We start from the raw sequence: 11,531 nt of genomic DNA on the forward strand, positions 1-11,531 counted from the left end.
ATCTTCGCAATTTCGGCTGATTAATCTTTATATATATATATATATTATATATATATATATAATATATATATATCTATATATATATATAGTTAATCCAAACATGAAAACACAAAGAGAAAACGCAACAACGCGGGGACGTGGAACAAGTATAGTGTTATTGGACGCTCAGGAAAGGAAAGAAAGGAGGATTAACGTTTCGAGCGGAGCTCTTCGTCAGAAACATAGGAAATGGAAAGATCCAAGAAGGGAAGACGGGGGTAGGAAATCGCCAACGGTACACACGCGGTCACATTTTGAATATTATATATATAATATATATATATATATATATATATATATATATATATATATATATATACATGCATACACGACAAGAGATAATTTTTGCCTCTTTTTATGGAGACAAAAGGGTTTATAAGACTGCAAAAAAAGAAGTGCTCAAATGTAACTGAGACAAAGATAAAAAAAAAACATTGATCAGAGAACAAACATCAAATTCGAGTCAACGACTTTGTACATAGCTCCACGCCTCCAAACATTTGATCATATATAAATACTAGCAGCTAAGCCCGGTTTCATTCGGTCTGTTTGGATGATGTGGCTGTGATCGTTTTCGGTGAGGCATAATCTATAACAGCGTTTCTCAAAGTTATCATTTCGGGTCCCCTGTTTCGATTGGAGCCTCCGGCTGTATGAAAATTCCCTGACTCCCACCCCCCGCTTGTCAGAAAACAGCTTCAGGGATTGTGAAGAACGAATTTGTACATAGTCTGTTTCCGACGGCTATTCTATTGGACCTCTGTCTATTCATTAAAACATTGATTTAATTATGAACGTAGGAACAAATTATACATTAATCCCTATTTTTGTAAGCAGTTGTATCCGTAAAAAATTTTATTTGCAGAGAACAGAAATTGAAAGAAGATATATGAAATGAACCTGTGTGTGCGTGTGCGTATGTGTGCGTGTGTGTGTGTGTGTGTGCGTGTGTGTGTGTGTGTGCGTGCGTGCGCGTGTGTATATGAGAGAGAAAGAGGGTGAGAAAGAGAGATAGAGTGAGCGAGTGAAGGTGTGTGTCATGATGATTGACGTCTTTTAAGGTACACACATACAAACATAGAAAATGTGAGGTCATCGTATAAAATTTTTACGATAGTTGATTTATGGAAAAGATTATGTTAAAGTTTTGAAATGCATGTGACCTTGTGCAAGTGTCTCGGGCCGACCAAAACCTTGTAAGTGGACGTGGTAGACGGAAACTGTAAAGAAGCTTGTGTGTGTGTGTATATATATGTGTGTATGTATGTGTGTGTGTATCCACCATTACCGCTTTACAACCGGTAATTTTACGTCCCTGTAACTTAGCGGTTTGGCATAAGAGACCGATAGAATAAGTTACCAGCCTTTAAAAAATATAAACCCTTCAAGGCGGAGGCCCCAGCATAGCCGCATTCAAATGACTGAAACAAGTAAACGGTAAAGGAATTCTTGATATCTAATAAAAATATAAAAGGATTTTTTTAGGGTCCATTTGAGTAAAGTATGAATCAAAGGGTCCAAAGGTAAAAAAAAAAAAAAGATGGTTGAGAAACACCGATGTTGGGAGTGAGGATCACGTGATCACGTGACCGACCAGACCATCAGATGTTGTTACACATCGCTGGTCGCAATGCGTTCGCATTGTTTTAGCCTTCGAATGACGCCACCCCGCTGGCTAAGCGAGCAGGCCAACAGAAGAGAGAAAGAAAGTGGGAGAAAGGAGTGGTGAAAGAGTACAGCAGGGATCACCACCACCCCCTGCGGAGCCTCGTGGAGCTTTTAGGTGTTTTCGCTCAATAAACACTCACAACGCCCGGTCTGGGAATCGAAACCGCGATCCTGCGACCGCGAGTCCGCTGCCCTAACCACTAGGCCATTGCGTGAGGAAAGGACGGGAAATAAAGAAAGAAAAGGTGTGAGGCTGAACAATAGACAGAGGAACTATAAATGGTTAGGACGACGAGGGTTCCAGTTCATTCGATCAACAGAACAGCCCGCTCGTGAACTTAACTTTCAAGCGGTTGAGCACTCCACAGATATCTGCCCTTAACCTAGTTCCCAGGGAGATTCAGCGTGACACAGAATCTGACAAGGCCGGCCCTTTGAATTACTGGTACAGCACATTTTTGCCAGCTGAGAGGTCTTGAGGAACGTGAAACAGTTGGCACTCCGTCGGTTACGACGACGACGAGGGTTCCAGCTGATCCGATCAACGGAACAGCCCGCTCGTGAAATTAACGTGCAAGTGGCTGAGCACTCCACAGACACACATACGCTTAACATAGTTCTCAGGGAGATTCAGCGTAACACAGAATGTGACAAGGCCGGCCGGCCCTTCGAATTACAGGTACAATTCATTTTTGCCAGCTGAGTGGAGTGGAGTTGGAGTGGAGCAATGTGAAATAAAGTGTCTTGCTCAAGGATACAGCGCGTCGCCGGGAATTGAACTCACGATCTTACGATCTTGAGCCGAATGCCCTAACCACTAAGCCACGCGCCTTCACGCGAGGAAATAACACCGGAAGGATAAAGACAGACAGACAGACAGACAGACAGACAGAGGATTACGTTCGCATTTCCTCGGGGCAATGATCTCCTTAATCAAGTCAATAACTCGTATTCACCACTCCCTTGTTGCTTGGTGCCATAACTCTTGGCATCAATTTCGCTTCCAAACTCCTTCTCAGCACATTAGAATTCCTAAAATCAACAACAATTTCAATAAACAAGACAGAAATAAGCCGTTCGCGAACGACAGTCATTACGAGGGGAGGAGGTGTGTCTGGGGTGGAGTGTTGGAAAGGCCACAAGAGAAAAGAAGGTCAAAGTGACCTGCAGAAATAAATATACGATGTGTTGATGACGCTGGTGGATTGGATGTCGGACAAAAATCAAATGGTGTTATTTAGTTGACATCCTTCGCGTGTTCTCCTGATTTCGAATCCCGCTCAGGGAAGTTTAACTTCATCTATCTGAGTCTATGAAATAAGTCAGTCGTCCCAGGTACGTATCCGGGTAGATATAATTGGCTATACCTCACCTGACCACCAGCACCAGTTATAAAAAAAAATAGGACTCCTTTTGGTAATCATTATTTATGTTTTTTTTGTTTTTTGTTTGTGTTTTATACAAGATGGTGAGCTGGCAGAATCGTTAATGCGTCGAACAAAATGCTTAGGGGCATTTCATCCGTCTTTACTTTGCCTTTCATCCTTTTGGGGTCGATAAATTAAGTACCAGTGAAACACTGGAGTCGATGTAATCGACGATTTCCCTCCCACGAAATTTCAGGCCATTATTATTATTATTATTATTATTATTATTATTATTATTATTATTATTATATTATTATTATTAAAGGCAACGAGCTGGCAGAATCGTTAGCGCACCGTTCTAAGTTCAAATTCCTCCGGGATCGGCTTTGCCTTTCGTCCTTTTGGGGTCGATAAAATAAGTACCAGTTGAACACTGGGATCGATATAATCGATTTACTCCTCCCCCAAATCTGCTGGCCTCGCACCAAAATTTAAAACCATTATTATTAGTAAAGGCGGCGAGCTGGTAGATTCGTTAGCACATCGGAAGAAAATGCTTAGCGGCATTTCATTCGTCATTACGTTCCGAGTTCAAATTCCGCCGAGGTCGATAAAATAAGTACCAGCTGAATACTGGAGTCCATATAATCGACTGACTCTCTCCCCACAAAATTCTTGACCTTCTACCCAAATTAGAAAGAGTTATCTGTTTTGTTTACTTATGTTTATTGTCACGAAAAATGAACTTTAGTTTAGCATATTACATGGTGGATTCAAGAGGGCGTGAATAGGACACAACATCGTCATAAAAGATACAACATAGTGGATATAAGATACAGCATGCTGGTTGTAAAATATAACATGCTGTCGATGTTTATGCTGGTGTAGTGGGGGAGTATCATAGCTATGTGTTGAGAGGGATTCTTTGGGGTTTGAATCAATGTAACGAAAGCGAAGTTTGAAGGAAATATTAGCAATTTTTCATATTTTCTAGGGGTAAGTAAATAGGAAATAACAGTCGCTACCCAAGGACAAAAATCACATTATACAGTGTAATTATTACACTGTATACTCCCCCACTACTCCTGCTCATGATCAGAAGTGCACATATCGTCAGCCACTAAAGGGATATGCTCAATTGGTTAAGGTGAAGCAACTGACAAGCAAATCTGTGGTATTTACCAGAATATTTGCGATACTTCTGCTTCAGCGACTCAGCGCTGAATCTGTCTGAAATGTTATGGAAAATAGGTCAATTTTAAAACATTGTTGTCCAGGTGACAAAAGCAGGGTTTAAAGGGTGCATATCTATGTGACTAACTTCCTCAGTCTCAGTTTTGAATAGCTTAGTTTCATAAAACTGGACAGAACACACATAATCAGTGGTTTACGGTTTCAAGCTGTCAGAGGTCCTGTAAAAGTATGTTCAAACACTCAACATATTTAGAATGTGATAAGATCCACATGTACAATGATATGTATGCCTCTGCTCACGTGCATGTTTACATGCATGCATACATATATACCCAAAATATACATACATACACGCATCTATACATGCATGTATATATATATATATCTAAAACATACAGACAGACAGACGTCAGTGCCTACGAATAAATTAAGAAATCTCATTTTTATACTAGAAACCGAGTTTTGCAAAGTAATTCGAACACCAGAAGCGAAAATAGATATATAAATTCAGACAGACAGACATATATATATATAATCATACATACATACATACATACATACATACATACATACACACACACCATACATACATACATACATACATACATACATACATACATACATACATACATATATGTAGAAACATACATATTCACACACACACACGTTCAAACACATCTGATAAGATATTTTCTCCGGGGAACAAGAAACCTATAAAAGGAGAAACACATCCTTGTTACGAGGACCCTTTTTTTTTCTTCTTTATTATTGCCCCCAGAGTAAATGGATCCAAACGACTTCCATAGAAATGGCAATTCGTTATCTTCTGTCCTAACACATTACGCTTTACGTTGTGACATTTGGGTGTCATCGCCGCCATCTCCTTCGTCGTCGTCGTCGTCGTCGTATCATCGTCGCCGCCGCAGAGGTGGTGGAGGTGCTGGTGGTTGTTTGTGGTGGTCGTCGTCGTCGACGTCTTCGTCCTCTTGATGATGGTATTACAGCCATCAGTTTAATGCTGTTTTTTTCTTTTTTGGATAGTCTTTTTGTTTTGAGGCATAGTGTATCTAGAACTAGTGGAGGCGCAATGGCCCAGTGGTTAGGGCAGTGGACTCGCGGTCATAGGATCGTGGTTTCGATTCCCAGACCGGGCGTTGTGAGTGTTTATTGAGCGAAAACACCTAAAAGCTTTTAGAGTTTTCAGTTATTTGACTGTGGCCATGCTGGAGCACCGCCTTTAGTCGAACAAATCGATCCCAGGACTTATTCTTTGTAAACCTAGTACTTATCCTATCGGTTTGTTTTGCCGAACCGCTAAGTTACGGGGACGTTAACACACCAACATCAATTGTCAAGTGATGAGGACAAACCACACACATCAACACACCCACACACACACACAACACACACACAGACATATATATATATATATATATATATATATATATATATATATATATATATATATATATATATATATATATATATATAGTTAATCCAAACAAGAAAGCACAAAAAAAACACAACAACGCGAGGTCGTGGGAACAAAATAGTATTATTGGACGCTCAAGAAAGAAGGAAAGAAGGAGGGTTAAACGTTTCGAGCGGAGCTCTTCGCGGGAACATAGGAGAAGGAATGATCCAGAGAAGGGAAGACAGAGGAAAAAAATCGCCAACGGTACACACGCGGTCACATTTTATACGACGGGCTTCTTTCAGTTTCCGTCTACTAAATCCACTCACAGGCTTTGATCGGCTCGAGGCTATAGTAGAAGGCACTTGCCCAAGGGGCCGTGCAGTAGGACTGAACCAGGAACCATGTGGCTGGGAAGCAATCTTCCTACTATACAGCCATGGATTTGTGAAGACTTTTTTTCAGCTTCAATAAAATGTGTACAACACACGCACAGACACACATACACACACACACACACACACACACACACACACACACACACACACACATATATATATATATATAATATATATATATATATATTATATATATGTATGTATGTATGTATGTATGTATGTTGTATCTATATATATATATATTATAATATATATATGAAAAAATCAACGAAAATGCACATTGCAAATAAACAAAGGGCTTTTTATGACAGGTAACGATAAATATATCAATTAGATGGACTGAGGTAGTTCATAAGAGTCGTTATTATGAGATGATATAAGATGATAATAATAAGTAAGAAAACAAAGTGAACCATGGTTCGGCGTCGTCGTTACCTCAAAAAAAGCCTTTTTTTATTTGCAATGTGCATTTCGTTTTGATTATTTCCACGTGAATTTTATATTTTCTTTTGTAACATATTTCTACTGTATTTTAATTTTCTTTTTTGTAACATATTTCTACTAATATATATATATATATATATTATATATATATATATATTCTATATATATATATATATATATATATATGTTTTTGATTTTCACTCTCGATGAATTTATCCCTTTTTTGTGTCCCTGCACTTGGCATCCTTATTGGGGAGCCTTAATTAATTTCTATATGAATAAATTTCTATATGAACTATATTTTGTCTAATGACTAATTCGTCTTTTGTGCTGCGGCCACTGATAACAACAATCTATGTTATTACCCTTTTTTTTGAATATATATATATATATATATATACAATCCCGTCGCATTAACAAAAGAATGTGGGTTCGCATCCCACGCGTACGGGACCCTACTTTTTTCTGACAGTCTGTCTGTCTGTCCTCCACCCCCTAACCCGCTCCCCTGCTACTTCGTCTCCTTTGACCTTTCCACCAACCTTACACCCTCCAGCGAAGCAAGCCGTCTTCAAATCCCTCCTACAACATCAACATAAACAACATCAACCGTCGCCATTATGTGCTGCTGTTTTACCTACAGCAAAGTCCCTGCGATGATGGTTGCGGAGAAGGTCAACTTGCCTGCGTAGAAATCGCACCACCCACATAGGTCAACAACAACAAAAATCTTCTTCTCTCTCCCTTACTCTATCAATCGCACCCTCCTCTCCCTCCCTCCCTCTCTCTTTCTCTCTCTCTCTCTCTCTCTCTCTCTCTCTCTCTCTCTCCCCCGTTCCCCTCCGCCATCCTCTAGTTTCACTAGATTCCTGCTCACAATTGACAATAAAAGCCTCTTGACCTTCGCTTTGGTTTTGTGAAGGAAAGCTGGGTATATTCCTCTCGCCTTCTCTCTCCCTCCCTCTCTCTCTCTCTCTCTCTCTCTCTAATTATCTCTCTATCGCTATCGTTCCCTTTCTCTTTCTCTGTCTTCTCTTTCTCTCTTTCCTTGTCTTTCTCCTTTTCTCCCTCTCCCTTTCTTCTTCTTACTCTCTCCATCTCTACTCTTGCTTCCCCCCTCTCTCACCGTTTCTCTCTCTTTCTCACCCTCTCTCCATCTCTCTCTCAATGTCTCCCATCCTCTCACTTTATCTCTCTATCCTCTCTCCCACCCACTCTCCTGTCTCTTTAATCTCTCTCTCCTCGTATCTCTCCCTCTCGCCTTCTCTCTCTCTCTCCTGGTATCTCTCCCTCTCGCCTTCTCTCTCACTCCTCGTATATCTCCCTCTCGCCTTCTCTCTCTCTCTCCTCGTATCTCTCCCTCTCGCCTTCTCTCTCTCTCTCTCTATCTCTATCTATCTATCTATCTATCTATCTATTTATCTATCTGTCTATCTATCTATCTGTCTATCTATCTGTCTCACTCTCTAACAAACGACACAAACCGCATTCAGAAACCCCTCAACCGCCAACAGCGCAACTATTGTGATCAACGTCCTTAACAGTTTTTCGCTTGTTTTCCCAAGGCCACACAAACACAGTCATCGATCGATTGTTCACCCTTCACCGTCATCTTCTACCTACCAACCAACTAACCAACCAACAACGAAAAAAAAGCCCCTTCGTGGTACGATCGACCAACAAGAAATAGCAGCTAAAGATCTCTCTCAGAATACACCCAACTAACTAAATCAGTGATTCTCAAATTTTCGGGGCTACTGCCCCCTCTCATGGCCACATCAGCGCCCCCACCCCTATTTTTATGCATAAATAAATATTTTATATTTTACTAATTTATATATACAATGAATAATTTGATTTTTAATATATTATATATGTATACACTACTATAATAATATTATAATAAATTCATAGTGTCCCTTAATCCATTACCTTCTTCTCAATGCCTCCTTTTTCTCTACCACCACCACCCCCTTAGGCACCAGCGCCCACCTGGACTGTCTCAACACCCACCGGGGAGCGGTAGCGCCCACGTTGAGGACTTATGATATAAAATAAGGAAAACATTGGATAATGTTAGGCGTAAGAGTGGCTATGTGGTAAGAAGTGTGCTTCTCGACACACACACACACACACACACACACACACACCACATATATATATATATATTATATATATATAGATATTATATATATATATATCTATATATATATATATCTATATATATATATAATATAAGATTGAATGAATGTGTGGTGATATCTAAGGTATGTTTGTTCCCCCAAAAAAAACACTTATTTTAGCGCTGTGGACACCGCCGGATTGAATGGTACTGCCCAGGTGTCGAAACCATAGTGATATCCGAGAGGACAGCTGATGATGGAGGTATGTTGGATTGTTTGTATGGTTTTTATTGTATGTGCGGAATAGTTTTATAAGACATCTATTTGATGTGTGTGTGTGTGTGTGTGTGTGTGCGAAGGCGCATGGCTCATGGGTTAGAGCGTCGAGCTTACGATCGTGAGGTTTTGAGTTCGAATCCCGGACCGGGCTGCGTGTTGTGTTCTTGAGCAAGGGACACTTCATTTCACATTGCTCCAGTTCACTCAGATGTAGAAATGAGTTGCGACGTCACAGGTGGCAAGCTGTATCGGCCCCTTTGCCTTTCTCTTGGATAACACAGGTGGCGTGGAGACGAGTGGCCGGTATGCATGGGCGACTGTTGGTTTTCCATAAACAACCTTGCCCGGACTTGTGCCTCGGAGGGTAAGTTTCTAGGTGCAATCCCACGATCAGTCATGACCGAAAGGGGGGTCTACATACATACATACGACGGTCTTCTTTCAGTTTCCATCTACCAAATCCGCTCAAAAGACACTTGCCCAAGGTGCAGTGGAACTGAACCTGGGACCATGTGGTTGGAAAGCAAAATTCTTACCACAGAGCCACATCTTTTTGCAATTACCATTTTTCTATTGAGAAAATTGCCAAAGAATTTAAGTGTTTCTGTCTTGGATGACCTTAAATATGTCCTTATAAGCTTTTAGTACACTTGATCTGCTCTCTCTCCTCATCCATGGCCAACAGTTATAAATATTGTATACCTTAATTTTAATGCAAACCACAGGTTTTGCATGATATCCTGTAACCTGTTACCGCTGATGAATCTAACGGTTTCTATCAAAAGCTTTGCATCTCCAGGAAATAATTATTTCATAATATATCTAGTTCAGTCAAGAGACCACATCCGTTAATATCGTTATTTTCTTGCTACTTGAAACTTATCCTACAAACCTTGACATGCCAATCTGAGTTTATTTTTGTCTGACAAATCTTTTACGGTAAGTTTTTGTTTTAAATGTCCATGTTTTATTGAAGCTTTTTTAAGTCTTCATATGTCTCTGATAAAGAAATATTAGCTGTGTCGAGTAATAATATCAAACAAATGATTTTTTTTTTAAGTTTCATTCTGGGTCATCTATGTTTGGAACCACGTCAATGCACTTATATTCAAACGACCTTGATTTGGTTGTTTTTGTTTGTTTCTTTTTGTTTTGTTTTTTGACATTTTTTTTTTTTAAATAGGCTCAACATATAATTCTATAACTAATTCTTTCGCTGACGCTTGCACCCTTTCGTTTCCAAAGACACGATATTCAGTTAGTGTTGGCGTTAGTGTTGTTATCATTTATTAATGAAATTCCGGCAGCAATTTTGGCACAAGGTGGAGGGGGGGATTTTTTATGGGAGGAAGCAAATCGATAACATCAAATCCAGTACTTAGCTGGTCCAACGTAAACACAAAGGGATAAACGACAAAGAAAACCTCGGAGGAATTTGAGCTCAGAACATAAAAAGCCGGAAGAAATGACGTTGAAGCATTTTAGCCAAAGTGCTAATGGTTCTGTCAGAGCCCCGCCTCTGTTAGGACATAAAGTGGTTTCAAATTTTGGCACAGGAGGATTAGCCGATTACATAAACCCCAGTACACACCTGGCACTCATTTTATCGACCTCGAAATGATGAAAGGCAAAGTCGACCACGGCGGAATTTGAACTCAGAACGTAAAGACGGACGAAATGTCGCTAAGCATTTTGTCCGACGTACTAACGGTCCTGCCAAGCTCGCCGCCTTTGTTTAGGGAATAAATTGATTTCAAATTTTGGCACAAGGCCAGCAATTTCGGGGTAGAGGTTAAGTCTACCCCGTTGCTCAACTGGTACTTATTTTATCGACCCCGCAAAGATGAAAGACAAATCGACCACGGCGGAATTTGAACTCAGAACGTAAAGACGGACTGAATATCGCCAAGCATTTTGTCCGACGTACTAACGGTCCTGCCAGAAAGCTGCCTTTATTTCGAACTTAAATTAGCATAAAATTTTGAAGGGAGGTTTTAAAATATAAAGTTTGTATCATAGAATCCAGAGGGAGGGTCTCGGGTGAGTTGATAACAAATGAGTATAACTATATTTATCTGAATGCAATTTGATTTTTTGAGGGAGTTCAATCACATTATTTTCACCACTGAATGGAACATACATTTTTCTGGGGTTTTTTTCTTCTTTCTTTTTTCTTTTGTGGAGTATCTTTGGGAATAAAATGAAGCCAGTGAATAAGAAAATTTCAAAGGATATATAATATAGACAATAAGTGGTCAGACCGAGCCAAGTGCCTAAACAGCGACGTTATCTCCCGGGTTACAAAGATCCGTAGAAATAAGAGCTGGCTCTTCGCAATGCAGTGGTCGAGCTGATGAAGTTATAACAGAAGGAAATATGAACAGAGTCCAAAAGTATTGAAAAGGTTGCAAGACGCAGCGAAAATTTTAGAAAAATAAAAAAAGAAATAAGTGGAAATTTTACCAATGTCTTTTTATATATTTATGTGTGTGTATATATATATATATATATATATATATATATATATATATATATATAACGGGAAGTTTACGAAAATAACAAAAGACGAAGGCAGGTGGAGTACAAACAAACAATTGTATTAGTA

This window comes from Octopus sinensis, linkage group LG21 (assembly GCF_006345805.1).
Source record: "Octopus sinensis linkage group LG21, ASM634580v1, whole genome shotgun sequence".
Taxonomy (NCBI): Eukaryota; Metazoa; Mollusca; class Cephalopoda; order Octopoda; family Octopodidae; genus Octopus; species Octopus sinensis.